Below are 26,786 nucleotides of genomic sequence, written 5' to 3'. Positions count from 1 at the left end.
ACCCAAAAAGCCCGTGTTCGAATGCCTTCTCGGCCACAATCAATGGAATTCCATTTTCAAGGACATTGATTAACTTTGTTTACAAAAACGTTTCTGATAGATTTCAGCATTCTTGGTGTCTCGTTACACTTAAGGCCTTCGGCCATTTTTCGTATCATCGCTCCAAATTGACATCGCTACAGTTTGCCTAATCGGACATATGACGATTTCTCAATAAAATGAAACCATTATAGGTAAGGTTCGTATGGTAAATGCGTAGTTTTGGTTGGCCAAATTGTTCCTTTATTGCGTAATTCACTGATGCAGCACAAAAATCTGATAAAGTTGGAAATATTGCAAGCTATTTCTACATACTGCATTTCAGAAGCATGCGAGCGAGAGTTAGTCAGTGCGGTTTCTGCTAACCATACAAAAACTCTGTGACTTTTCTTTATTTGCAAGAACTCCTACTTTAATCCTCTAATATGTGTGGGCATAGCCCATTGTAGTACATCGTGATGACGTCTCCCTGCGGTATGTAGTAAGCGTATTTTTGAAGACATTCTTTATAGTCGCTCACAGCAGAAGAGTTCCACAGACGGAGCTCATAGAAGTGCTCTAAAGGGAAAAAGAAGATTATCCATTAATGCTATCTCGTTTCAGAAATATTTGCATATGGCACATCAGCTGCAAGCTTCAAGGTTCTTTTCAGGGTTAAAATCAGTTACGTCATAATCCCTCATAAGACATTATTTTTTCCCACGCGAAACGCGAAATCGCCATCTTCAGAATTTTTGTATCTCCCGAGGCAAATTCATCCAACTACAAGGCCAAAATGTTGTGAATCGCAACTTTATTATTTATGGTGGCTTTTTATTTATGGCTTTATTATTTTATGGTAGATTCGATATTTTCTGCTAAATATTTATTCCGTTAGTATATATATTCTATATATCTTGTCCCATAGCTACGTCACCGGGCCCCATACATTTGTAACCATAATGCACTTCTGCTTACACGGGGTAAAAGATTTACCTAATCACGGCAAAGAGAGTGCTCTCGAAGTGTGCATGTTTTAAGATGCTCTGAAACGATAACACCTTTACTTTTTTGTCAATGTAAACAGCACAGTTGTTAACAGTCGCTAAGAAAGGAAAAGAATTATGGCACTGTTTAGTTCGTAATGGCAGGCTATTACCAAAAATCTACTAGAAATAAAGATGAAACGCATTCACTGGTATGTTTTGGGGTGACAACTGAAACATTTGTTTTGAGAGTCTTCAAGACCAATGCTCAAAACCTTAAAATGTATTCCTTTTTATTTGACATCTATCAATGAGTTTTCAATTTCAGGAATTTTCTGAAATCTTTAGCAGGCCAGGATGATAACATATATATAATTAAGCCGCCTACAAATCTTTATGTGCAGCCGTGAATCTCCGTAAATTACGAAGGTGTAACAGTTTTCTTGCGAAATTTATCAGCAAACAGACGCGGAGAAATTGCTGAGAAATGAAACTGCTGTATGTGGCAGTAAGACACTAATCGCTGAGAAAAATCCCAAGGGCTGAAAACCACAGAACTCAAATGCTTATGTTTCGTTTAGCAGTACCTCAGGGTAACTAGTTGCTTGCTCAATGGTCATTAAGTGCGATAGGAGGTGGCCTGCAGAACACAAACTCAAAGTCATGCAGAATTGTTGTACTCTTAAAGATGTCTCGATGTTACCGAATAAACTATCGATAACTTAATCGAACACGTTCTTCGATTATTTCCCTTCCACTATGGTACTTGCAAAAACACTAATTCGTTGTTATCGTCATACTTACGATATCCACTTTTCACATGGAACACACCACAATTAGAATCACCACTCTTGTACAGCAGGTATTCATAGAACGGCTTTTCGCCTTTAAGGAAAAGATAAAAAAAAACACACTGAAAGAGTTTTGCTGCAGTGTATGCCCTAGATAGACTCGTTCCCGTTTGAAACGAGGCCGGGAAAGAACACATTTTTTACCGAGGTCTAATTTGCACAATAAAATACATGATTTGTTAAAGCACTCAAATTTGAAGGTAAGCCCAAGCTATGGCATTGTTAGGCGTGCTATCAGAAAAAAGATTTTCTGAGTAAATACTTGTACCACTTCCACTTTATAATACCTGAAGTATTTGCAATATGAATGTCATTGATGTCTTGTGCTTACTGCAGGCACTGCACAATTGACGTGAATGGAATAGAATCAATTTATATTTATATTCCTCATTAGCTGTCGATAAAATACTCTCAAAGTTTGTCGCTGCACTCAGTCAAGTTTTTGGAGGATTACTGAACATTCGCAAGGAAGTCGAAGGTGCTTATTCTCTCAGCAAAGCTACCCACGTTGAATAGACATTTGCATAGACACTATCAATACACATTCAGCGTATAAATACGTATTTGCGTGAGCATATAGAGTAGAACCTTGATACATTTAAAAAAAAAGAAACAAACAGGTAACATAGGACCCGATGTGACTCGAAAATTTGCCAGACTCAACTGTTGCCATCTGCTTTATGGGTAGTGTTACGCGAATCGTTGGAGCACGAGATAAAGGCGCACATTGAACTGCAGAGTTTCGTGCGGCCTTGGACGTAAGCTGTCGTTTTCTGGCTTCGGCAAGGTAGGTTTGTGCCCTTCGACTTCGGTCTAGATTGTCGGCTTCTTCACTTAAGGAATTTTGGCTGGAAGTTGTCATGTGCTCGCTCAGTGAGAATTGTTGCAGCACTAGACGCTGATGTGCGTCATGATGTCAGGGCCCGGGTGGTCCTAGGATGGATTGGTTGTTTTCCTATTACCTAGTCGATTAGGATGAGAAATGGAAACAAACAAAATCGAGCTGCTGCGTGAGGCCAGAATAGGACACCGCCACAGCAGCCTCGTATTCCAAGGAGCGTCGTTTTTCGTGAGAACAAATCAATACGCTTAGTTCGCGTCGCCTTCATCAGCGTATGGCGGTTCGTTTCGGTTATCACGAAATTCAAACTCAATTTGCGCTCCCCATGGCACTGCGCCGCGTATTCTGTGAAACAGATAGGTGGACTCGCCAAAGAACTGAAGTGGGCATCCTTATCGCAATAGTGTAGGTGGCGACACCTGTGAATGGGACGTGCGACATCGTGCGGGGCGATTTGCATGTGCTGTGAGAAAATTGAGTGTGTGCCAGCATTTTGACATGACAACGGCGGGTTATTGCAGCAGAGAAGCTGCCCTGGCGGGCTCCTGCTGCCTTTGATCACTCGTGTCTCGCGTCCTCTTGTGCTCCAACTAGAACAAGCGGCCCGAAAACGCATTATACGATGGGAGTTTGGTGATGTATTGAACATAAGTACCACGAAAATAGTGCTTTCTGAGGACGAAATCATAGGTTAAAAGAAGGGCAACTCTCCTCGTTCCATTTCCTGTTCTGAATCGCTAATCTCAGGTCTGGGAAATCGCATGAAACAGGATCATATGAAAAAGGTTTTAGTCACTTCAATCTTCCCTTTTTCGGCATGACAGTGAACACACCGAGCCGTCGAAAACCATCACACTTTGCAGCGCGCAGGTCTGCCGATGATTACATGAACACAGCAGGTAGTCAAGTAATATTGGCGGCATCATTAATAAAGGCTACTTTGTGCTCTTGTCTGAGCGTTGCTTCGATTTTTTTCACACATTTATACCTAATACTTCACGAAATCTCGGTCTCAGGAACAGCCAATCAGGACAATGAGCAGGAGTTATGCGCTAAAACAGAGCACAGGAGGCACGGTCGCAGGTGGTATTCGCCAGAGAAAGCGGCCTCGAAATAATGCTAATGGTTGGAAGATGCTACTTTTAAACTTATATTCCTGACAACTAGTAGTACAGTAAAGACACGATAACATTTATCACAAGTGAACTAGTACGGTTTGAATACTGTACAGCGCTGATATCAGTCATCGTGCTAACCCCAAGTAACCATATAAAATCTCGGAGATGTGCACAATTAGGGGCAAGCATAGGTTGGTGAAATTGCGCCGATAATGTCCACATGAAGGGTGCATGGATGATCTGAGGAGAGAACTTCAGAAACGTTTGGCTTTGCGTGACGGTGCAGCTTTACTTATTGGGTGGCAGTGCATGAGTGGTGACCTGCGGTGAACGTATCAAGGTGGGTAGTGTGTAGCCTTGGGTAGTGTAACCTGCGCATAGACTGGTGCACGGCACAGTGGTGTGATTGAGGACAATACGACGTGGTCATTCCGATGAAGCGTGCACCTACGAAGAGGTTACTCTATTTAGCATGTTCGATATTGACAGTGGACTGAAGGTAGGTGCCGAAAGTTCCTTGAGCTGAGCGTTTCCACGAGTTGAATAATAAAAGAGTTGTGTATTCTTGATTCTGCACTGATGTAAAATGAGGTTATAACTCGACCCGCTTTCGATGCAAATCGGGTGGGCATAACCATATTTGCAATGTTGGAAGCAGAGTGGAAGTCAGTGACGGCGGAAAGGAGTGGCGAGTTCGAGAAGTAGCTGCGCTTGACCCTGTCAGTCGACAACACCTCTTGGCGTTCGTTGACGAAGACCGAAAGAAGGAGCTTGATTGGCAGAGAACAGGAAGGGGTGCTGATGGTTCCATAATTGTCGTGTTTTGGGTTGACGCCTCAGCATTGGTCAGCAGTGTAGGGAATTAGCGGAGGGGACGGACAGATGACAGGGGTGACAAGTAAAATAATTCTCAGAGCTGGTAGCTGTTCTGCTCTGCGAGCTCTAAACGTGCTCTGCAATAAGGCGAAAAGCGACAAATTCGGCTGTACCCATGACATTGCAGGTGGGAATACCGCCACCCCACTAACATTAACATCTCCTTCACGGAGGCCACAACGTTCTCTTTTTTTTCCTTCGACTGCAGGACCATGAAGGGGCTGCCATCCAGAAGCATAGCAGTTATTCTGATGCTATCATGACTGATGAAGTCTTTCTTCCCTGTTACAAGGTCTTAGCTCACAAGAACATCACACGATAAATGTACCTAAGTAGAAGCTGGACGCAGACGGGCAACAGGAAGCGAGGTTGCTGGACACAGCTGTCAGTATCTGTCCTGACAAAACCAGTTTGCGCGAAAAATTCTCCCGGCCGTCATAGCGCTGTGCCATGGAGGAGCACTAGAGTTGTACAGGCAAGGTCCTTCTTTAAGAAGCAGCACACGCCTAGCAGTACAAGGGGAAGGTCCCAGGTACAAGATGAGTGAGCATGGCAGGATACAACGGTGGCTTTCAGTTGCTGACGAATGCATTTACTGATTCCATTGTTTAATGAGTGCGAATATATTGTAAGGCCCTGATGAACACGAAGCAGGCACTTTAGTTCGGGTAAAAGTTCACATTCGAAGTGGCGGCAGCGATCCTTTGTGGCCACGCTTAGCAATCTGAATCGTTCGGTCGAGTCGCCGAAGAAAACAGAAACGCATGGTAGATGCCGGTATGTTGAGTAACAGAAGCAGTTGATGAACATAAGAGAAAGAACGGGGTGCATGCCTGGCGTGAGCGCCATTCGGTGTCACGCCTGGGTCCATTTCTATGTGCGTTGCCTACGACAAAGGCTGGATTTTATGCGCAGGTGTGCGTACGTCGTTTTTTGATAGTATGAATGGGAGATGGCCCGCGAAACCATAGCAATATGTTTCCAAATATGTGTGGGTGCTTGTGAGCGGGTGCTTTTATCTCATGAGCACTTGCGCGCACTTGCCTTGGGGGTTCTGATATCACTCAGCGCGCCGGTAGCAAAACTGCGGTACTCAATGATGGCAAATAATTGTGACGTGAGCTAGAGGGGTAGAAATTGGTAAATTAGGATGATAAACAAATACCGCTTCTGCTTCTGGCTACTAGCGGTTTGCTGAGTTTGGTGCAGTCATCATCGGAATGACCCGTGGCTATGCAAACATTAGACAATAAGCACAGTCCCTCGACACACTCACATCAGTGAGGTGGTAGAGTTGCATAAAGGTACTCCTTGTATGAACTAGGCTATACCACATGTTCGAGCGCCTCTTCGAACTTTGCCTATCGATGTTTGTAGGAAGGATAAGGAATGGGTGACGATTGAAACTGGTGATCAGTCCTTCCTGTTCAACAAGCAAAATCTCTTTTAAAATGTTGAGAGGCCGCCACTATGTAATATGACACACTCTTTAGAGGATTTCCTTTCATGTGTATTCTTTCTAAGGCGAAAAATTTAACCCTTCAGCCCTTGCAATGACTCATACCGGAAGAAAGCAGTGCCTATCCTAGTGATGCAAAAAATATCATAAGCAGCAATGGCTAATAATCCGTAAGCAAGAAAAGATGCAATGGCTGAATTTGAATAAAGAAACAAAAAAATAAGAAAGGCCGAAAGAAACTCAGAACAAATGGAAAGCGAAAAAAGAAATAATGAAAAACAAAAACGGAATGAAAGAGAGAACGAAAGGAAAGACGGAATAACCTTTCGGTAGTGCATTAGGTGCTCGCATGTGTCGTTTGGATGTAGACCTACAGTACAATACGTTTACTTCACACTGCAGCTCATTATCCCTTAGGAGAAATTTGACCCTAGCGAGGGTACAACTTAATGCGTCACATGTGAAAAGGATTTCGCCTTCACGTTTTACAGGAGTGTTACATCCTGCATATTCATTTTATTTAGGTTATTTTGACTAATGTAGAGAAATGGCCACTGTGGATATGCATGGCCAGTACTAATCTTCAAACTCAGAACACGAGAGAAGGCTGCGTACCACCCTTACAAGCCAATAAAAGAAAGCCGCTACGTGTGCCAGCGCATGGGTCACCGATCGGACGTTTCCCCTACCCCGAACATCAAGATCAGTCTCGCTTGCTACGCGCACGACCTGACGAACGACCTCAGAGCTACCACCAAAAAGCACCCTCCACCCGGAAAAGGAAGTAAGACGACGACAATGATGGAGGAAGGTCAAGGCGAAGCCTCCTGCGGTATTTCAGCTCGAAGTTCTCGGCGAGCCGCTCAAGCTCCCGGGCCCAGTCCAGGTCAAGATCCCGGTCCCGATCCCGGGCCCAGTCCAGTAAATGTTGCGGTCCCGATCCCAGTCCCGATTCCGCTCGGAATGGCCAAAACCAGCAGAGAAGCAAGGCCAGCAGCAGCCTTCTACCTCGTCATCCTGTTGTGTCTGACGGAAGAACAGCGCAACAGTTGAGCGAAACAATACGGCTTCATTTAGCCATCAGTTTAACAATGATGGGCGAACTGCCCGGTTCTATGTTACAGGAATGAAAAGCGCGCCAGCTTGAATGCCGGCGCTTTTTGGCGCAACCACAGAGTGATAACGTTTGCGCCGCTACCACGGCGCATGCCTAGCTGTGTCGCCTAGGCGCACGACATATCATTTCCCCCACACTTATTTACTGTCCCGAAGTAGGATTAAGTGACGTAGTGGTTAGGAGGTCCGCGCTGACGTAGTGGGTAGCGCAGACCCTGTTCGGTGGTTTCCCTGGGTGTCGTCGGCTGTTCCACAGGCTCAGTGGGTCTGCTAGCGCTAGTGCCAGCTGTGACATGGTGTTCATCGTGGAAGTCGGTGGATGTGATCACCGTGTCGTCAGAGACCGGAGCAGGTACGATGTGGTTACGGTGACGCACCCACTCCCACACACCCCGGGGGGGGGGGGTCACAACGCTAACACGGTACGACACTGGACCGCTACGGGCGAGAACGGTAGCACTGAACCACCTTGGTCCTCGGCGAAAATGAAATGTGTGGTTTTTATTTTCCTAAGGGCCAGGTATAGCCAAAGAGCGCCACGCAAGTGTTAGTGACGTGGTGGCGTGATGGGTTCTATGAAGTTGGTGTGGCGTGGCTGTAAAGGGGCCTAAAATTAGTCACTGTAAAATGCCTAAAATGTAGCTGTAGTAAGATTATGGCAATGGGAAATGGCGTTTACTATGAACAATAAGGTGCATTGGAAACAATGACACGACATAAAAAATATGTTAGATGCTGAAGTTCACTAGAGCCCGCTGCCTCGTTAGAGCACTTGAGACACAAGGGCCTGGATGCATGCGCTATAAAAATCAACTATCACAGCGGCATCCTCTGGCAAGAGGATGCGCTACGAATTTAATGGGCTGATAGCATGTAGGACAACATCATTTAAATAATTTAGCACTGCTTTGGTATTAAAAACTGGTTCTTTACCAATAAACATAGCTGGGTGGAGACGGATGCAATAATGATGCGCAAGAGGAAAATCTTTCTTTGAGATTCGGCTTTGCGACACTCTAAGATGACGTGGAGGACTGTGAGCCTCACACCACATCGACCACAGGTTGGCAGTTCATTTCCAGTAAACAGAAAATTGTGGGTACCAAATGTGTGCTCTATTCTGAGGCGACACAATAAGACATCTGTTCGCCGTGATTTTGTTTGGGAGGGCGAAAACCTAACTGTGGCTTTATAAGGTGCAGTTGATTTTTTTTTGCTGCATTCTACGTGCGTTGCCAGTGCTTCTTTCGTGAGAAAAGCTTAAGATCTGTGACAGGGACCGCAGCCGTGGGAAAGGGGGTTAGTGATGTGATTTACGTGGCCATTTTATCAGCTAGTACATTACCCTCGATACCTCTATGGCCAGGCACCTAGCATACTGCTACATGTTTATATGATAGATAAATAATGCATAGGAGAGGGTAGAGTTCATTGAAGGCAGGGTTTGTATACTTGTGCAAAGAGATTAACGCTTTTACAAAACTTAACGAGTCTGTGATTGTTATTGCTCTGTCGAGTATTAATTTATTTGTATGTTTTATTGCAGACAGTACTGTATAGGCTTCTGCAGTGAAGATACTTATCAGCGGGTTCAATACGTCAGATTTAGAAAAAGAGGGACTAACAGCGGCATAAGATACACCAGCATATGATTTTGAGGCGTCTGTGTAAAATTCAGAGCAGCAGTACTTCGATTGAAGTTAACGGAAATACATAGCATACAAAGTACGCATGACAATCTGTATCCTGCCACTCCCAGGGCGGTAATAGCTTAGCAGGGGGCATTAGGTGATGTTTGAGTACTGGGGCATCCATTTCTTCTCTAAGTTCTCTTGCACGGAGTGACAGAGGAAGTCTCATAGACGGTCTATTGCGACAAAGTGTTTGACACGTCAAGTCATTAACGGTTATGAAACACGGATGTTCTTTATTAGAGCGCACTTTGAGAAAATAGGTGAAGCTGATGTATGGTCTCTGAAGATGGAGTGATCACTCATCTGACTCTACATAAAGACTTTCGAAAGGGCTTGTTCTAAATGCGCCAGTGGCCAGGCGGATACTCAGATGATGAACCGTGTCTGACATCTTTAGCGCGCTCGGTGCGGCAGAGTGAAATAATATGGCTCCATAATCTAATCGTGATCGGACTAGACTCCTGTAAAGATTCAGTAAACACTTCCTATCACTACCACATGCTGTGTGGGATAGGATTTTGAGTTCATTCGTAGTTTTTAGACATTTTGCTTTAGGATATTTTATATGTGAGATGAAAGTAAGCCTCGAGTGAAGTATAACACCTAGAAATTTGTCTTTATCGTTCCGAGGTATTTGCTGTCCGCGCAGTTCCACGCACGTATCTGGAACCAGGCCTCTCTTTTTGCGAAGGGAACACAATAACTTTTGTGCGAGTTGATTTTAAATTCACTTTCGCCTGCCCACTTGGACACCTTGTTTAAGCCGTGCTGTACCTGTCTGTCACACACTGTGAGGTTGCAGGATTTCAAACCTATTTGCATATCGTCCACGTACACGGAATAAAGAACGGCTGGAGGCAGTGAAGCGCGAAGTGTTGTCGTCTTAACAATGAAGAGTGTGCAGCTGAGCGCTTCTCCTGTGGTACGCCAGTTTCCTGTATAAAAGGACGTGACAGTACATTACCGACCTTTACCCGGAAGGCATCATCATCATCATCATCAGCCTGGTTATGCCCACCGCAGGGCAAAGGCCTCTCCCATACTTCTCCAACTACCCAGGTCATGTACTAATGGTGGCCATTTTGTCCCTGCAAACTTTTTAATCTCATCCACCCACCTAACTTTCTGCCGCCCTCTGCTGCGCTTCCCTTCCCTTGAGATCCATTACGCAACTCTTAATGACCATCGGTTATCTTCACTCCTCATTAAGTGTCCTGCCCATGCCCATTTCTTTTTCTTGATTTCAACTCAGATATCATTAAGTCGATATCATTAACTACCCGGAAGGCACGATTCGACAAATAGCTTTCTATCAGGTTTAGCGTATTGCAACGAATGCCCCTTTCTGATAAGTCCCTCAAGATGCCGTAGCGCCACCTTGTGTCGTACGCCTTTTCCAGGTCAAGAAATATGGATCAGAAAAACTGTTTGTGTACAAATGCGTCACGGACATATCCTTCAGCGAAAATTGCAGACACGCACAAATTCTCCTTCGCTGAACGCAGTCGAACGATGCCTTCGACGATTGGTGTCCTGAAACTGTTTGTGGGCGACCCGCTCCTCAACAGAGGGCCTGATGGGGTCTAGCCTAGTCCTGAGGCGGCTCCCCAACAGCAAACGAGAGGGTGACTCTGCTGCAGTCCCTTGTGGAGTGTTGCGGTACGACAGGAGGAAGTCTGCGAGCTCCGACGGTGATGTGGGTCAGCTGGGCTTCCGAAGTGCACCCTTCTGCGTCTGGACGAAACGTGCTACCAGACCGCTGCTGCTGGGATGATACGGAGCTGTTCTCACGTGTCTGGTTCCTACCCGCTGCAGGTACTCCTGAAAATCTGCAGAAGTAAACTGAGTGCCGTTGTCGGACACTGAAGTCCCGGGAAATTCGAATCTGCAAAATAGTTAATGTAGGCATGAAATGGTTGCTTTAGTGGTGGTTGTCCGCATTGGAAACACTTCAGGCCAGTTTGAATATGCGTCAACCACCACGCGGTATGTCACTCCGTTTATAGGGCCGGCAAAATCTACATGCAACCTTTGTCAATGGCACGTAGGCCATGTCCAAGGATGCAAGGGCACTTTAGGCGGCAGACTGATTAGACGTGCAAGCGGTGTAAGACGCAGTGAAACGCTCTCTGTCAGTATCGATAGTAGGCCACCAAACATGGCTCCCTTCTAGTTCTTTGGTGCGACCAACAGCTGGATGACCTTGGTGCAACTCGTTCAAAAAGAACGTACGGAATGTTTCGGGAACAAGTACGCGCATTCCCAGCACAATGCATCCTCGATGTATAGACAGTTCTAGTCTTCTATGAAAGGTTTGATTTCATTCTGGAAACTACGCGGCCAGACTGACAGGATACAGTACACAAAGCAGCATCACGTGAAGTTTGACGTGAAGTTTCACGCGCAATATTATTGTTCTTGATCGGCATAGTGTCGAAGCGTAGGTCATAAAAAGATTCTTTCTGCTCATTGACCGTCAGCTGTGTTAGTGGCAGGTTAGACAAGCAATCTGCGTCAGCGTTCTCTGCAGAAGGCCGAAACTTTATTGAAAAGTAATACACTGACAAACCAACCGCCAATCGTTGTAGTCTTGCTGCGGCATTTGCTGGTATGCCATTCTTGGCACCAAAATGTGTAGCCAAAGTTTGTGGTCCGTGATTAAAAACAAAATGCCTTGCATAAATGTAGTAATGTAATTTTTCAATTCCGAACACAAGAACTTGGGCTTCTTTTTCTAATTGACTATAGCCTTTCTAAGCACTACTGAAGGTGCGTGGGGCATCTGCTACTGGCCTTACCTGAGCATCAGAAAAAAAATGTATGACAACACTGCACCTCCACCATAGGCGGACGCATCACACGGGATAACTGCAGGGGCAGGTCTGGATCATAGTGCGCCAAGATCGTAGCTGAAGACAGCAGCTGCTTGATGTGCTGAAAGGCGCGGTCGCAAGGCGTGTTCCTATTCCAGGCGACATCTTTCTGCAAGAGCCTGTTTAAGGAGAAAAGAATGGTGGACACGTTTGGAACGAACTTTCCATAGTAGTTGATGAGGCCCAGTAGCGATTGAAGTTGGTGCTTATCAGTTCGCGCCGGTGCCTTAGTTAGCGCTGCCAGTTTTTCGTCCGTTGGGTGACTGCCGTGTTTGTTATTTACATGGCCCAGATAAGTGAGCTCGTCGCGAAAGAATTCGCACTTCGATGGCTTGACGCGAATTCCACGTTTTCACAGCGTTGTGAGAACTGCGTCAAGGCTCTGCAAGTGTTCCTTTGAGCGACTAGTAATTAGGATATCATCAATATAGCAAAACACGAAGTTGAGGCCCTTCAAGATATATGCATAATTTGTTGGTATACTGCAGGTGCCGAAGCTATCCCAAAAGGTAGACGATTCACGGCGTAGAGGCACTTGTGGGCGTTAAGCGTAAAGTAGCCTTGTGACTCTCGGTCCATTTCTACTCGCTGGTACGCCCAGTTGAGATCAATGTTAGAGAATTGCTGTCCGCCAGCGAGAGCTACAAACAGGCCGTCGGGTATGGGTATCGGGTAATGTTCTACGTGAAGTATGGGGTTCAGGGTCAGCTTGTTCTTACCGCATACACTTATTCACCCATCCCACTTCAAAATTGGCACCATCGGAGTGGCGTACTCACTCCTCGTTACCGGTGTCAATATGCCCATCTGTTCTTCTCTAGACAACTCTTGCTCAACAGTACCTTTTAGAGAAAACGGAACGCTTCGAGCTGTGAAAAATTTTGGGCGTCTTCCGATCTTTGAAAACAAGAGTCGCCTTCTCACCACGGATAGTGCCTACCTCATCCCTGAAGAGGACCTTATGGCGGTCAACCAAGGATTGTAGCTGTGGAAGTCGTTGAGCGCTTAGTAATGTCTCCCCCTGTAGCTGTTGCAGGCCGCGAACTTGGTTCCAATGGAGGCGCACTTGCAGAAGCCAGTTGCGCACGAACAGTGCTGGCGCGCTCTGGGGAAGCACGTACCGCGGCAAGCGCTGCCACTGATCATTGTGCTCTCAGCTCTAAGAAAACAAACACCCCATGGCTTCACAGGTTCGCTCGTGTAAGTCCTGAGCGTCAACTTAGTTTGCCTCAGAGGTAATGCTGGGAAAAGAGCGGAACTGACCCAAGGACATTACAGAAATGACGGCTCCCGTATCAAGCTCAATTTGCAAGGGAACTCCCTCGACAATTAAGCTGAACATGATGCGGTCTCCTGTCTCTACCTCTTTCGTTACAAAACTTTGCAGGGGTGGTTCTGATGGTTGTAACGATCATTCTGTACTGCTCGCTTTCGCTTCGACCGCAATTATTCTTGCCGTCTTAGACAGGCTTAGTGAATGTTCCCTTTCTTGTTGCAGAAAAAACAAGTCGCAATGACATACGGACACGCATTGGTAGTGCGAGTTGAGTTACAGCGGAAACATTTTGTTGTTACCTTGGTAGGCAACTGATGCAACCCGTACTCGTTTTCAGGCTTCGAATGGACAGCTGTAAGATTAGCAAGCGCAGCTTCCAAGGCTGTTGCGCGGTCAACGGCTCGTTGAAACGTCAGGTTCCCGTCTTCGGAAAACAAGTGTCATTAAACGTCGACTCTGAGCAAACCGCACACAAATCTGTCTCGAAGCGACTCGTCAAGAAATGCACCAAATTCGCATGTTTGCGCGAATGCCTGTAACTCCGCTACGTACTGTGGTATCGTTATGTGTTCCTTCTACCCTCGGCGTTGAAACTTCGCTCGCTCACCTATGACTGACGGTTCAGGGGCTAAATGGTTACGAAGCAGCTCGCACAAGCTTTCCAGGGACTTCAAACACGGCTTATCTGGAGCGGCGAATGACTTGAGGAGCGAATACGTTTGTAGACCCAATGTCTACCCTCCGGTCCTTCGGGAGATTATTGGATCAAAGTTATGCGTGCACGCGTTCTTCGTAGCTAGTCCAATGGCTCGTAGAAGTGTCGAAATGTTCTACTTGCCCCAGTTGCAGACTCATGGTCGCCTTCGCCATACTGTCGCAACCGCCTGCTCCCCAGCTGTCCCTGCGTAATCCGTCAGCCGGTGAATACCGTTGCTGTCACGCAGGAGCTTGTTCCTTGCTGCCAGAATCCCATCCTCGTCGCCAGTCTATGTCGTGTCTGACGGGAGGACACGCAACGGTTAAGCGAAAGAATATGGCTTTATTTGCCGTCAACTTAGCAACGGTGGGCGAACTGCAGTGTTATATATTCACACGTGTACTTATCTTTATTGGGCGACCACGTTTCGTCGCTTAACAAATGTTATCGCACATCGCGGTATGCGCCCGCGTGTATCCAAACTTTCTGGAAAGTTATCGATGCTTCTATCCGCTCTCTGTTTTCGCCGAACCATGTGTTATCTGATTTCATCGCGTGACGCGAATGGTGTAGAACTATGTGGAAGGCACGCAGGTCTTAACGATTAGTCTGGAACATTCGATTATTGCTATATAAAAGCCGACGCGCTGGACCCGCTGATCAGATTTTCGACGATCGCCGACAGTGTTCGCCGCTATCGTTGTGCTATATGTGTAGCTGCTTTGTGGGCACAGGTTCGCTCAATAAAAGTTAGTTTTGTCTTTCACAGTGTTGCTACTGTGTTCTTCAACGTGACCACCACGTGACATCTGGTGGAGGTCCTTTACGTTCATGCACCGGACGCCCCCGACAAGCCGTAATGCAAACGCGGACCGCAAAGACAACACCAACGTCGTCCAAGAATACCGCGAAAGCCACCGGCTACAGCAGCTGCCTCCAGAACACGGTCTTCTACCAGATACGACCAAGAAGACAGTTCAAGAAGATCATCCAGAAACAACCAAGAAGACATCCTCAATGGCAGGCGCAGCAGCCCCAATTATTCTTCAGCAGCCCAGGGAACCACCGACATTCCGCGGTTCCACATTTGAGGACTCAGAAAGCTGGCTGGAAACGTATGAGAGGGTGGCTACGTTTAACGGCTGGAAAAGCGACGAAAAACTGCGACATGTCTATTTTGCATTGGAGGACGCCGCCAGGACGTGGTTCGAGAACCGAGAAGCCAACTTAACGACCTGGGACCTGTTCCGAAGGGCCTTCCGACAGACATTCGCAAGCGTCGTACTCCGAGAACGAGCCCAAGCGTTATTATAAACCCGGGTGCAGCTACCCAATGAGACAACCGCGATCTTCACGGAGGAAATGAGTCGTCTATTACGCCGCGCCGACCCTGAAATGCCCGAGGAGAAGAAAGTCCGCCTACTCATGCGTGGTGTGAAGGAGGAACATTTTGCCGGAATGGTACGGAGCCCACCGAAGACCGTCAACGAATTTCTTCGTTAGGGCACCAGCATCGAGAAGACACTCGAGATGCGAAACCTGCAATTCGACCGCCGCTCCAACTCTTCAAACTGTCATCATCATCATCATCATCATCATCATCATCATCATCAGCCTGGTTACGCCCACTGCAGGGCAAAGGCCTCTCCCATACTTCTCCAACAACCCCGGTCATGTACTAATTGTGGCCATGCCGTCCCTGCAAACTTCTTAATCTCATCCGCCCACCTGACTTTCTGCCGCCCCCTGCTACGCTTCCCTTCCCTTGGGATCCAGTCCGTAACCCTTAATGACCATCGGGTATCTTCAATCCTCATTACATGTCCTGCCCATGCCCATTTCTTTTTCTTGATTTCAACTAAGATGTCATTAACTCGCGTTTGTTCCCTCACCCCATCTGCTCTTTTCTTATCCTTTAACGTTACACCTATCATTCTTCTTTCCATAGCTCGTTGTGTCGTCCTCAATTTGAGTAGAACCCTTTTCGTAAGCCTCCAGGGTTATGCCCCGTAGGTGAGTACTGGTAAGACGCAGCTATTATATACTTTTCTCTTGAGGGATAATGGCAACCTGCTGTTCATGATTTGGGAATGCCAGCCAAACGCACTCCAGCCCATTCTTATTCTTCTGATTATTTCCGTCTCATGCTCCGGATCCACCGGTACTACCTGCCCTAAGTAGATGTATTCCCTTACCACTTCCAGTGCTTCGCTACCTATCGTAAACTGCTGTTATCTTCCGAGACTGTTAAACAATACTTTAGTTTTCTGCACATTAATTTTCAGACCCACCCTTCTGCTTTGCCTCTCCATGTGAGTGAGCATGCATTGCAATTGGTCTCCGGAGTTACTAAGCATGGCAATATCATCAGCGAATCGCAAGTTACTAAGGTATTCTCCATTAACTTTTATCCCCAATTCTTCCCAATTCAGGTCTCTGAATACCTCCTGTAAACACGCTGTGAATAGCATTGGAGATATCGTATCTCCCTGCCTGACGCCTTTCTTTATTGGGATTTTGTTGCTTGCTTTATGGAGGACTACGGTGGCTGAGGAGCCGCTATAGATATATTTCCGTATTTTTACATACGGCTCGTCTACACCCTGATTCTGTAATGCCTCCATGACTGCTGAGGTTTCGACTGAATCAAACGCTTTCTCGTAATCAATGAAAGCTATATACAACGGTTGCTTATATTCTGCACATTTCTCTATCACTTGATTGATAGTGTGAATATGGTCTATTGTTGAGTAGCCTTTACGGAATCCTGCCTGGTCCTTTGGTTGACAGAAGTCTAAGGTGTTCCTGATTCTATTTGCAATTACCTTAGTAAATACTTTTTAGGCAACGGACAGTAAGCTGATCGGTCTATAATTTTTCAAGTCTTTGGCGTCCCCTTTCTTATGGATTAGGATTATGTTAGCGTTCTTCCAAGAATCTGGTACGCTCGAGGTCATTAGGCATTGCGTATACAGGGTGGCCAGTTTCTCCAGAACAATCTGTCCACCATCCTTCAACAAATCTGCTGTTACCTGATCCTCCCCAGCTGCCTTCCCCCTTTGCATATCTCCTAAAGCTTTCTTTACTTCTTCCGGCGTTACCTTCGGGATTTCGAATTCCTCTAGACTATTTTCTCTTCCATTATCGTCGTGGATGCCACTGGTACTGTATAAATCTCTATAGAACTCCTCAGCCACTTGAACTATCTCATCCATATTAGTAATGCTTTTGCCGGCTTTGTCTCTTAACGCATACATCTGATTCTTGCCAATTCCTAGTTTCTTCTTCACTGTTTTTAGGCTTCCTCCGCTCCTGAGAGCATGTTCAATTCGATCCATATTATACTTCCTTATGTCAGCTGTCTTACGCTTGTTGATTAACTTCGAAAGTTCTGCCAGTTCTATTCTAGCTGTAGGGTTAGATGCTTTCATACATTGGCGTTTCTTGATCAGATCTTTCGTCTCCTGCAATAGTTTGCTGGTATCCTGCCTAACGGAGTTACCACCCACTTCCATTGCACACTCCTTAATGATGCCCACAAGATTGTCGTTCATTGCTTCAACACTAAGGCCCTCTTCCTGAGTTAAAGCTGAATACCTGTTCTGTAGCTCGATCTGGAATTCCTCTATTTTCCCTCTTACCGCTAACTCACTGATCGGCTTCTTATGTACCAGTTTCTTCCGTTCCCTCCTCAGGTCTAGGCTAATTCGAGTTCTTACCATCCTGCGGTCACTGCAGCGCACCTTGCCGAGCACGTCCACATCTTGTATGATGCCAGGGTTAGCGCAGAGTATGAAGTCTATTTCATTTCTAGTCTCGCCGTTCGGGCTCCTCCACGTCCACTTCCGGCTATCCCGCTTGCGGAAGAAGGTATTCATTATCCTCATAATATTCTGTTCCGCAAACTCTACTAATAACTCTCCCCTGCTATTCCTAGTGCCTATGCCATATTCCCCCACTGCCTTGTCTCCAGCCTGCTTCTTGCCTACCTTGGCATTAAAGTCGCCCATTAGTATAGTGTATTTAGTTTTCACTCTCCCCACCGCCGATTCCGCGTCTTCATAGAAGCTTTCGACTTCCTGGTCATCATGACTGGATGTAGGGGCGTAGACCTGTACAATCTTCATTTTGTACCTCTTATTAAGTTTCACAACAAGACCTGCCACCCTCTCGTTAATGCTATAGAATTCCTGTATGTTACCAGCTATATTCTTATTAATCAGGAATCCGACTCCTAGTTCTCTTCTATCCGCTAAGCCCCGGTAGCGCAGGACGTGCCCGCTATTTAGCACTGTATATGCTTCTTTCGGCCTCCTAACTTCACTGAGCCCTATTATATCCCATTTACTGCCCTCGAATTCCTCCAATAGCACTGCTAGACTCGCCTCACTAGATAACGTTCTAGCGTTAAACGTTGCCAAGTTCATATTCCAATGGCGGCCTGTCCGGAGCTGTGCCCGACAAACTGTGCCGGAGTTGAATCACTTGCCTGCGACGACCTGCGCGAGGCTATCAGGGCAGTCGTAGGAGAGGAGCTTCAGAAGATGTCCTGTCGGCGCAGCCTGAAGTCGCCTCGATCGCTGACATCGTCAAAGAAGAGGTTCAGCGGTCGCTTGGACTTCCAGAGGTGCAACCTCAATTACCGCAACCCCAGCCATAAGCGACGACCTACGCCACCGTCGCACGCCGTCAAAGTAATTCACGCCGTCAAGGTAATACCGTCGACCACCGCCGCCGCCAGCACGCCCACCTGTTGCCATGCGCAGCTACCCAAGGAAGACAGACGCTTGGCGCGCTCCTGACAACCGCCCGCTCTGCTACCACTGCGTAGAAGCTGGTCACGTCTACCGACGATGTCCACACCGGGAGATGGGACTGCGAGGTTTCGGCGTCAAAGCTCCGCGCCCGCAGCAAGGTGAACGCCCTCGCGATATCGCTGAATACCTCGTCGCTACTCAGTGGAACTCTCGACGACCGTCGCGTTCGCCATCACCAGGCCGCTACATATCGCCGCAGCGCCGACCATACACTGGGCCAGCCCACGGCCGGTTAGCGAGCCCATATCCGGAAAACTAAAGGCAGCAACCGATGGAGGTGCGGTTGCTGTTCGTCGAACGGACGAAGATCCTCCGCCACCGAAGAAGACGCCGAAGAAACTACTTCGACGACATAATGACACGCCGCCGTCCCGACGAGGTATTGAAGCAAAGAATGCGACGACGAAAGACGACCTGACGACGTCACATACCAGCCACAGGTCAACGCGACGCAGTCGTGATCGGACGCCAAGACTGAACTGTAATGCAAGACAAAGAACCACCGACCTCGAAGTGCTTCTCGACGGCCACGCAGTCACCGCCTTAGTCGACACAGGGGCTGATTACTTCGTCATGAATGGACACGTCGCCGCCCAGTTAAAGAAAGTTAAGACTACGTGGGAAGGCCCTCAATTTCGGACCGCTGGAGGACACCTCATAACGCCGACTGGAATGTGCACGGCAAGAATTACCATTCACGACCGGACTTACCCTGTCACCATCGTTATCCTCCAACAGTGTTCACGAGACGTCATTCTCGGCATGGACTTCCTCAACCAACACGGCGCAGTCATCGACCTGAAATCGAAGTCAATAACGCTGTCGGAAGATCATGCGATAGCGCCGGAGAGCCTTCCTAGTCTCCGCGCCTTGAGTGTGCTCGAAGATCAAGTGAGCATACCGCCTCGCTCGAGCATCGTTATTTCGGTCGGCACCGAAACACCCGCTGACGTAGAAGGCGTCATCGAAGGCGACCAACGTCTACTGCTCGACCGTGAAATTTGCGTCGCAAGTGGGATCGCTCGACTGCACGGAGGAAACACGAAAGTGTTGCTGACAAAGTTCAGCCAGGAGTTCAAGCACATCAACAAGGGCACGACGATCGCATACATCGAGGAAATTCTGGAAAACAGCAAGGCGTTCGCCGTCTCAGATTCTGCCGCATCTACAACAACGAGCGTAGTCCCGAGCCAGACTTGGACATAAATCCAAGTCTCCCCACGATTAAGCAACAACAGCTCAGAAGTCTACTTCGACGATACAAAGAGTGCTTTTCGACGTCATCAAGGATTCGACGAACCCCAGTCGCAAAGCATCGCATAATAAACGGAGAGTGCACTCGACACTCCGCCAGAGCCCATACCGAGTTTCGACGCGAGAACGTGAAGCTATAAGGCACCAAGTCGACGAAATGCTGCGCGACCACATCATCCAGCCGTCCGAAAGCCCTTGGGCATCTCCTGTATTCTTGGTGAAAGAAAGGACGGACTCCTACGTTTCTGCGTCCATTATCGTCGACTGAACAAGATCACGAAGAAGGATGTATACCCGCTCCCACGGATAGACGACGCATTGGATCGGCTCTGCAATGCTAAATACTTCTCGTCGATGGACCTCAAGTCTGGCTACTGGCAAATAGAAGTCGACGAGGGAGATCGCGAAAAGACCGCTTTAATCACCCCAGACGGCCTCAACGAGTTCAAGGTCATGCCATTCGGACTGCGCTCGGCGCCTGCAACGTTCCAGCGCGTGATGGACACGGTTTTAGCAGGATTGAAGTGGCAAACCTGTCTCGTTTACTTGGATGACGTCGTTGTCTTCGCCGGAAATTTCGACGATCACCTGAGGGGGCTTGCGACTGTACTAGAGGCCATCAAGTCATCGGGGCTCACTCTTAAGCCGGAAAATTGCCGCTTCGCTTACGATGAGCTTCCGTTCCTAGGCCACGTAATCAGCAAATCTGGTGTCCGCCCAGACACCCAAAAGACAGCTGCCATCGCACAGTTCCCGCAACCCATCGACAAGAAGGCAGTGCGTAGATTTCTTGGCATGTGTGCCTACTGCAGGCGCTTTGTCAAGGACTTTTCACGCATCGCTGAGCCGTTGACACGTCTAACTAAATGTGATGTTGAGTTCAACTGGGAAACGCCGCAGTCCGACGCATTTGAAGAATTCATATGACGCCTGCAGTCGTCGCCGGCACTTACGCACTTCCACGAATACGCCGATACAGAAATCCATACTGACACCAGTAGCCTAGGCCTCGGTGCCGTTCCAGTCCAGAGGAGAAATGGAGTCGAACAGGTGATTGCTTATGCTAGCCGGTCGCTGTCAAAATGGAAGGCAACTATTCTACGACCGAAAAGGAATGCCTCGCCATAGTTTGGGCTACAGCTAAATTGCGCCCTTATCTATATGGCAGCCCATTCAAAGTCGTCAGCGACCATCACGCGTTGTGTTGGCTAGCGAATATAAAGGATTGTTCTGGACGACTGGCGCGGTGGAGCCTCAGACTACAAGAATACGACATCACTGTAACCTACATGTCCGGACGAAAACACTCCGATGCCGATTGTCTATCACGCGCCCCCATTGACCCGCCGCCGCAAGATCACGAGAATGACGACGCATTCCTTGGAATGATAAGCGCGGAAGACTTCGCTGAACTGCAACGGGCAGACCCGGAGCTAAACGGTCTCGTCGAAGATTTGGTAAGGCACACCGACGTTGTCCTAGGGCATTTAAGCGCGGATTATCTTCCTTCACGCTTGAAAACAATCTACTCGTGAAAAAGAACTTCTCACCAGTCCGCGCCAACTAACATCTTGTTGTTCAGTCGGCGCTGCGTCCAGAAGTACTGCGCGCCCTACATGACGATCCGACCGCTGGGCACGTCGGCTTCTCGCGGACGCTATCGAGGATACAAGAAAGGTATTACTGGCCGCGCCTATCAGCCGACGTCGCCCGTTATGTCAAGGCATGCCGAGACTGTCAGCGATTCAAGACACCGCCGACAAGGACAGCGGGAGTACTACAGCCGATCAAGCCTCCTTACCGACCTTTTCAGCAGATAGAGATGGACTTGTTGGGACCGTTTCCGACATCAACTTCCATAAAGAAGTGGATCGTCGTGGCGACGCACTATCTCACCAGCTTCGCTGAAACTAAAGCTCTACCGAAAGGCAGCGCAGCCGAAGTGGCGAAATTTTTCGTCGAGAACATGCTGCTGCGACATGGTGCTCCAGAAGTCCTCATCACAGACAGAGGAAAGGCTTTTACAGCAGAGCTCATGCAAGCCATTCTACAATACAGCCAGACAGTCACAGGAGCACAACTACCTACCATCCGCAGACGAATGGTCTTACGGAGCGGCTGAATAAGACCCTCGCCGACATGATAGCATTGTACGTCGACGTCGAGCGCAAGACGTGGGACGTGGTCCTGCCGTATACAATCTCCGCTTACAACACGGCGGTGCAAAAAACAACACAGATCACGCCGTCCAAGCTAGTATACGGCAGGAACCTGACGACGACGCTAGACGCCACGCTGCCGCACGTCACTGAAGAGGAGAATCTTGATGTCGCTACATATCTCCAGCGCGCCAAAGAAGCCCGACAGCTCGCCCGCCTGCGGATCAAGAACCAACAGAGGACCGACAGCCGACGCTACAACCTCGGACGACGCTTCCTTCATCAAGTACCAGCCCGGTGACCGTGTTTGGATTTGGACCCCGATACGCCGACGAGGACTCAGTGAGGAACTACTCCGACGCTATTTCGGACCCTATAAGGTCATCCGACGCATTGGCGCTCATGACGGCATTTCGCATTCACAGCGGCGCCACGCACGATCTGAAGTGGTCCACGTGGTGCGCCTTAAACCGTTTTACGGACGCTGATGAACTTACTTATTTTGTTGTTTTCTTTGCTACGAGTGTTTTTCTTTATTACTTACGTTTGTTTGCAGCATCGGGTCGATGCTTTTTTTATGAGGGCGGTAATGACACGTGTACTTATCTTTATTCGGCGACCACGTTTCGTCGCTTAACAAATGTTGTCGCGCAGCGCGGGAAACGCCTGCATGTATCCGAAGTTTCTGGAAAGTTATCGATGCTTCTATCCGCTGTCTGTTGTCGCCTAACCATGTGTTATCTGATTTCATCGCGTGACGCGAATGGTGTAGAACTTTGTGAAAGGCACGCAGGTCACAACAAGCCTGGAACACTCGATGACTGCTGTATAAAAGCCGACACGCTGGACCCGCTGATCAGATTTTCGACGATCGCCGACAGTGTTCGCAGCTATCGTTGTGCTATATGTATATCCAGTTTTGTGGGCCCAGGTTCACCCAATAAAAGTTAGTTTTGTCGTTCACAGTATTGCTACTGTGCTCTTCAATGTCACCACCACGTGACAATATTACAGGAATGAAAGCGCGCGCCAGCTTGAATGCCGGCGTTTTAAGCGCAACCAGTGGGATAACGTTTGCGCCACTACGACGGCGCATGCCTAGTTGTGACGCCTTGCCACCTAGGCCCGCGACATATCACATCCACGTCGAAGCAGAAGAACGAACTCCTCTGCTCCAAATACCAGTGACAATAGTAAATGTTCCCCAGAATGTACACGCATCAGGGAAAAAGCAAAAAACTGAAAGCTCAGGCTAACGACCTAAATCAACGCATACAACGCTTAGAAGCGTTGCTAAGCAAAACAAACAACAACAACGCGCAGGCAGGGCCGCAAAGGAGATGGATAGGCCACCAGCCCACCGTCTCCATTCCTCCCCCCTCAATAATCACCACGCCCTCCTCGACCACTGGTGTGGTCTCGGCAGCGGCAGGTCACTCAAGTGTAGTCACGCTAGAAAGCATTTATGCTACGATGCAACAGATGCTTTAGGAAGGGTGAATGAAACGATAAAATCAAGGATAACACACTAAGAAAATAAGACCTTGGAAGAATAATACAAAATATCGAGTTCGGCTCGCGCATGCGGGTGGATGACGAGAGTAGCAACCCACGCATCAATGCCTACAGGCGCATAAACAACACGGGTGACGTCGGGGATGCCGACAACTGCGATGGCGGTGGCATGAAGGTCAGAAATGGCTAACACCACACGCAGCGTGCCCGAACACCTCGAGATCTGACAGAGGCATTCTGGCTCTTTCAACAAGAAGGCAAGTTCACTCTAACACTTCATCCAAAATCACCAATACCCTCCCGACGTCAAATGCCTTCAAGAAGTCCCGGAAAGAAGCACGCGATCGACGTCCCATCTCGCTGACTTTGTGCCTCGGCAAGCTGTGCCAGGGGGTCATCGAAACCCACCTCCGAAAGTAAATAGAGGACCGCCCACCATGCTTGGCTTCAGGCCGGGATTTTCTGTGCAAGATACTTTCGTAATCCTATTGGAAAAGGTTCTCAAGGGCATTCCAAAGAGAGGAGAACACTTCTTGCTCACGCACGACCTGATAACGGCCTTTGATAAGATATCTCATGAGGCCATTCTCAAGGGACTGAACGGCATCAGCTAGGGGAAGCGAATCTTTAATTACGTCAAATCGTTACCAACAGACCAGACCGCAACCATCGAAATAGGCCAGACTCAATCCGATATGATCGACGTGCCGAACAAAGGAATGCCGCAAGATGCGACAGTCTCCCCGATTCACTTCAACGTCGCGATGCTAGCGTTGACCAAACAGCTGCGGAATATACCGGACCTAGCTTACGCCCAGTACGCAGACGACATCACGCTCTGGACCACTAAGGGATCCCTCGCGCGAAAGGAGGCGACCCATCAGGAGGCCGCGACGGCCGTGGACAGATTTGCGACAGCGAGCGGGATTCGTTGCGTGCCCGATAAGTCCGACGTGATCTCCGGGTGCACAGAGGAGGAATCTACAAGTCCCCCGGCCCTATCAACCTCTATCTAGAGGGCCAGAAGATCAAGGAAAGCAATAAGACTAGGATTCTATTTTTTTGTATTCAGAGCAACCTGAATGCCTCCCACAACGTGCAAACCCTAAGGTCTGCCACGAACCAGATGTCGCGGATTATCAAACGAGAAACAAGAAGCGGCAAGGGCATGCGCGAAGAGGACACGCTGCGCCTCCTCCAGGCTCTGGTGATCAGCAGAGCAACGTATAGCATGCCGCATCACTACCACTCGCTAAACAATTGGGACCAAGAACAAGTATATACGAGCATCAGAGGCGCCTGCAAAATGGCCCTGGGTCACCCTGTCACCACCTCCATCGAGAAGTTAGCGGCCCTTGGGATCCACACCTTCGCTGTGCTATCGGAAGCGGTTATGGCTTTGCAAAAAGCCAGACTGAAGAACACAGCGGTGGGCAGTGCCATCATCCACCGGAAAGCAACGGCAACGGAGCTCCGTGCCCTCGATGGGCAACGATAACTCTCGCCTGAGGTCATAGGCAAGATGAAGGCGAACCCCGTACCGAAGCACTTTATTCATAAACTCCATGAAGGACGATGCAAGATACGCGTTGAGAGACAGTACCGACAAGTCCAATGTGACCCGTACGTAACGTACGTGGACGTGGCGGCGTACCCGGTAGGGGCTTCTTCGCGGTAGCCGACGTGAACGCGATAGACAACTCCTTGATCCTCGCGGCCTCCATCTGGGCAGAGACCCTAGCTGCGGCTGAGACCACAACCGCGGCGCTAGTAATAAAGAAACAAGACATGGTAGGCAGGGAAGTTCATGTCATTATCTACTCTCAACAGGCCTGCCGTAACTTTACGAACGGACGAACACCGCCGCTGGCGGCTCAGATTCTAGGCCCGAGGCTGCAAGAATCCCATCAAATCACATTGACACCTGGCCACGCGAGACTGCAGGATAACGAATGGACGAACGCCTAAGCTCGAATGCTGATCAACTGAACGGGACAAAAGCAACCGTCTCATCAATATCCGTCCTTTACCTTCGTGCCGCTGCCATCCAATTACTGCGACCGACTCGAGATCCAGCGATCCAACCGCAGGATCTACCCACCCCCTCACAGAAAGCTCAGCACTGAAGAGGCAGTAGCTCTCACTCTTATTCAGACCAACACATTCCCAAATCTACACAGATACAGCAAAATGTGCCTACATACATGTCGCGGCATTTGCCCCTGGTGCGGCAAATCACACATTTTCAGATTTTTCACTCTTTCACATTTCGTGGGGGTGCGGGGGCAAACTTCCACACTCAAGGACTATTAGAACATAATTTGAGCGATGGGAGGTGCAGCTGACCTGCAATACCCTGGCGGGCGAAGAAGCTCTCGTTCAGCAAGTATGTCGTGCAGCCATGGCCAGTGGAGTCCTGGAATGAGGACACCACCCAATCGACCTGAAGAACAACGACCTCGATGGTCCAAATAAATGTTTTCTCCTTCTCTCTCTCAAGGTATGTGTTCGTGTGGGAAGATATACAAGAGGGAGTTATGTGAGTAGGAAGGAGTGTTAAAGAACTGGAAGATAGATCTTAACTTCTGTACTGAAATATTTAAAAAGTTATCCTCAGCTCTGGCTCTGCTTAACATTGTAACATAATGAAGTCCGCGGTACACGTTATTAGTACTTGGGCAGCGCGTTCCGTGCGCGTCTACTCACCGAATACAGATGACTCGGATTTTTGTTGGTAATAATGCTGTAAGTTAGATACTTTACATTATGACGTAATGCTCGATATTTTATTCACAAATACTTGCCATTATTATTCTCCTGTTTCTCCCTCCCAATGCTATGCCTTTCACACCTTTGCCTTTCAAGGGATACCATAAACTTTATGGATGATGATATACGCTTCAAACAGGTACGCAAGCAGTGAATTTCAAAATATTCCGGTAATAAAAGTAGGAATTGAAGTGCTACCCTCCAAAAAAACGACTCTTTACACACTTTAGGGTTATCTTGTCCCACAACACACCCCACTTTCTTATCAGGAATGATATGTCTCCCTGATAACCCACCTGCCATTTGTGACCAGGAAGTATCGGGCGCGTAGCCTATTTTTATTTCAGAATGTATTTTTTGGTAAAAATTCAGAAAACTACACATGTGTAGTATTCATAAGGAAGTCCCATAGTAAAAGAGTGCATCGGGACCTATTTTAACTATAGAAAGGCTTCCAAAGATACCAG

At 48.1% G+C, this 26,786-nt stretch overlaps 1 long non-coding RNA gene across 1 annotated transcript in view; it reads right to left on the bottom strand.

Annotated features, from left to right (window-relative positions):
- Positions 1–413: 413 nt before the first annotated feature.
- Positions 414–26,786, bottom strand: part of LOC142586893 (uncharacterized) — a 46,441-nt gene continuing 20,068 nt past the window's right edge. Inside the window, exons 4-5 of the long non-coding RNA XR_012829283.1 lie at positions 1,809–1,889; positions 414–597 (exon numbers count right to left, since the gene is read on the bottom strand). This is a non-coding gene — a long non-coding RNA (uncharacterized LOC142586893). The remainder of the gene's footprint in view (positions 598–1,808; positions 1,890–26,786) is intronic.

Source organism: Dermacentor variabilis, chromosome 7 (assembly GCF_050947875.1).
Source record: "Dermacentor variabilis isolate Ectoservices chromosome 7, ASM5094787v1, whole genome shotgun sequence".
NCBI classification, from domain to species: Eukaryota; Metazoa; Arthropoda; class Arachnida; order Ixodida; family Ixodidae; genus Dermacentor; species Dermacentor variabilis.
This window is presented reverse-complemented; position numbering and strand designations above follow the sequence as displayed.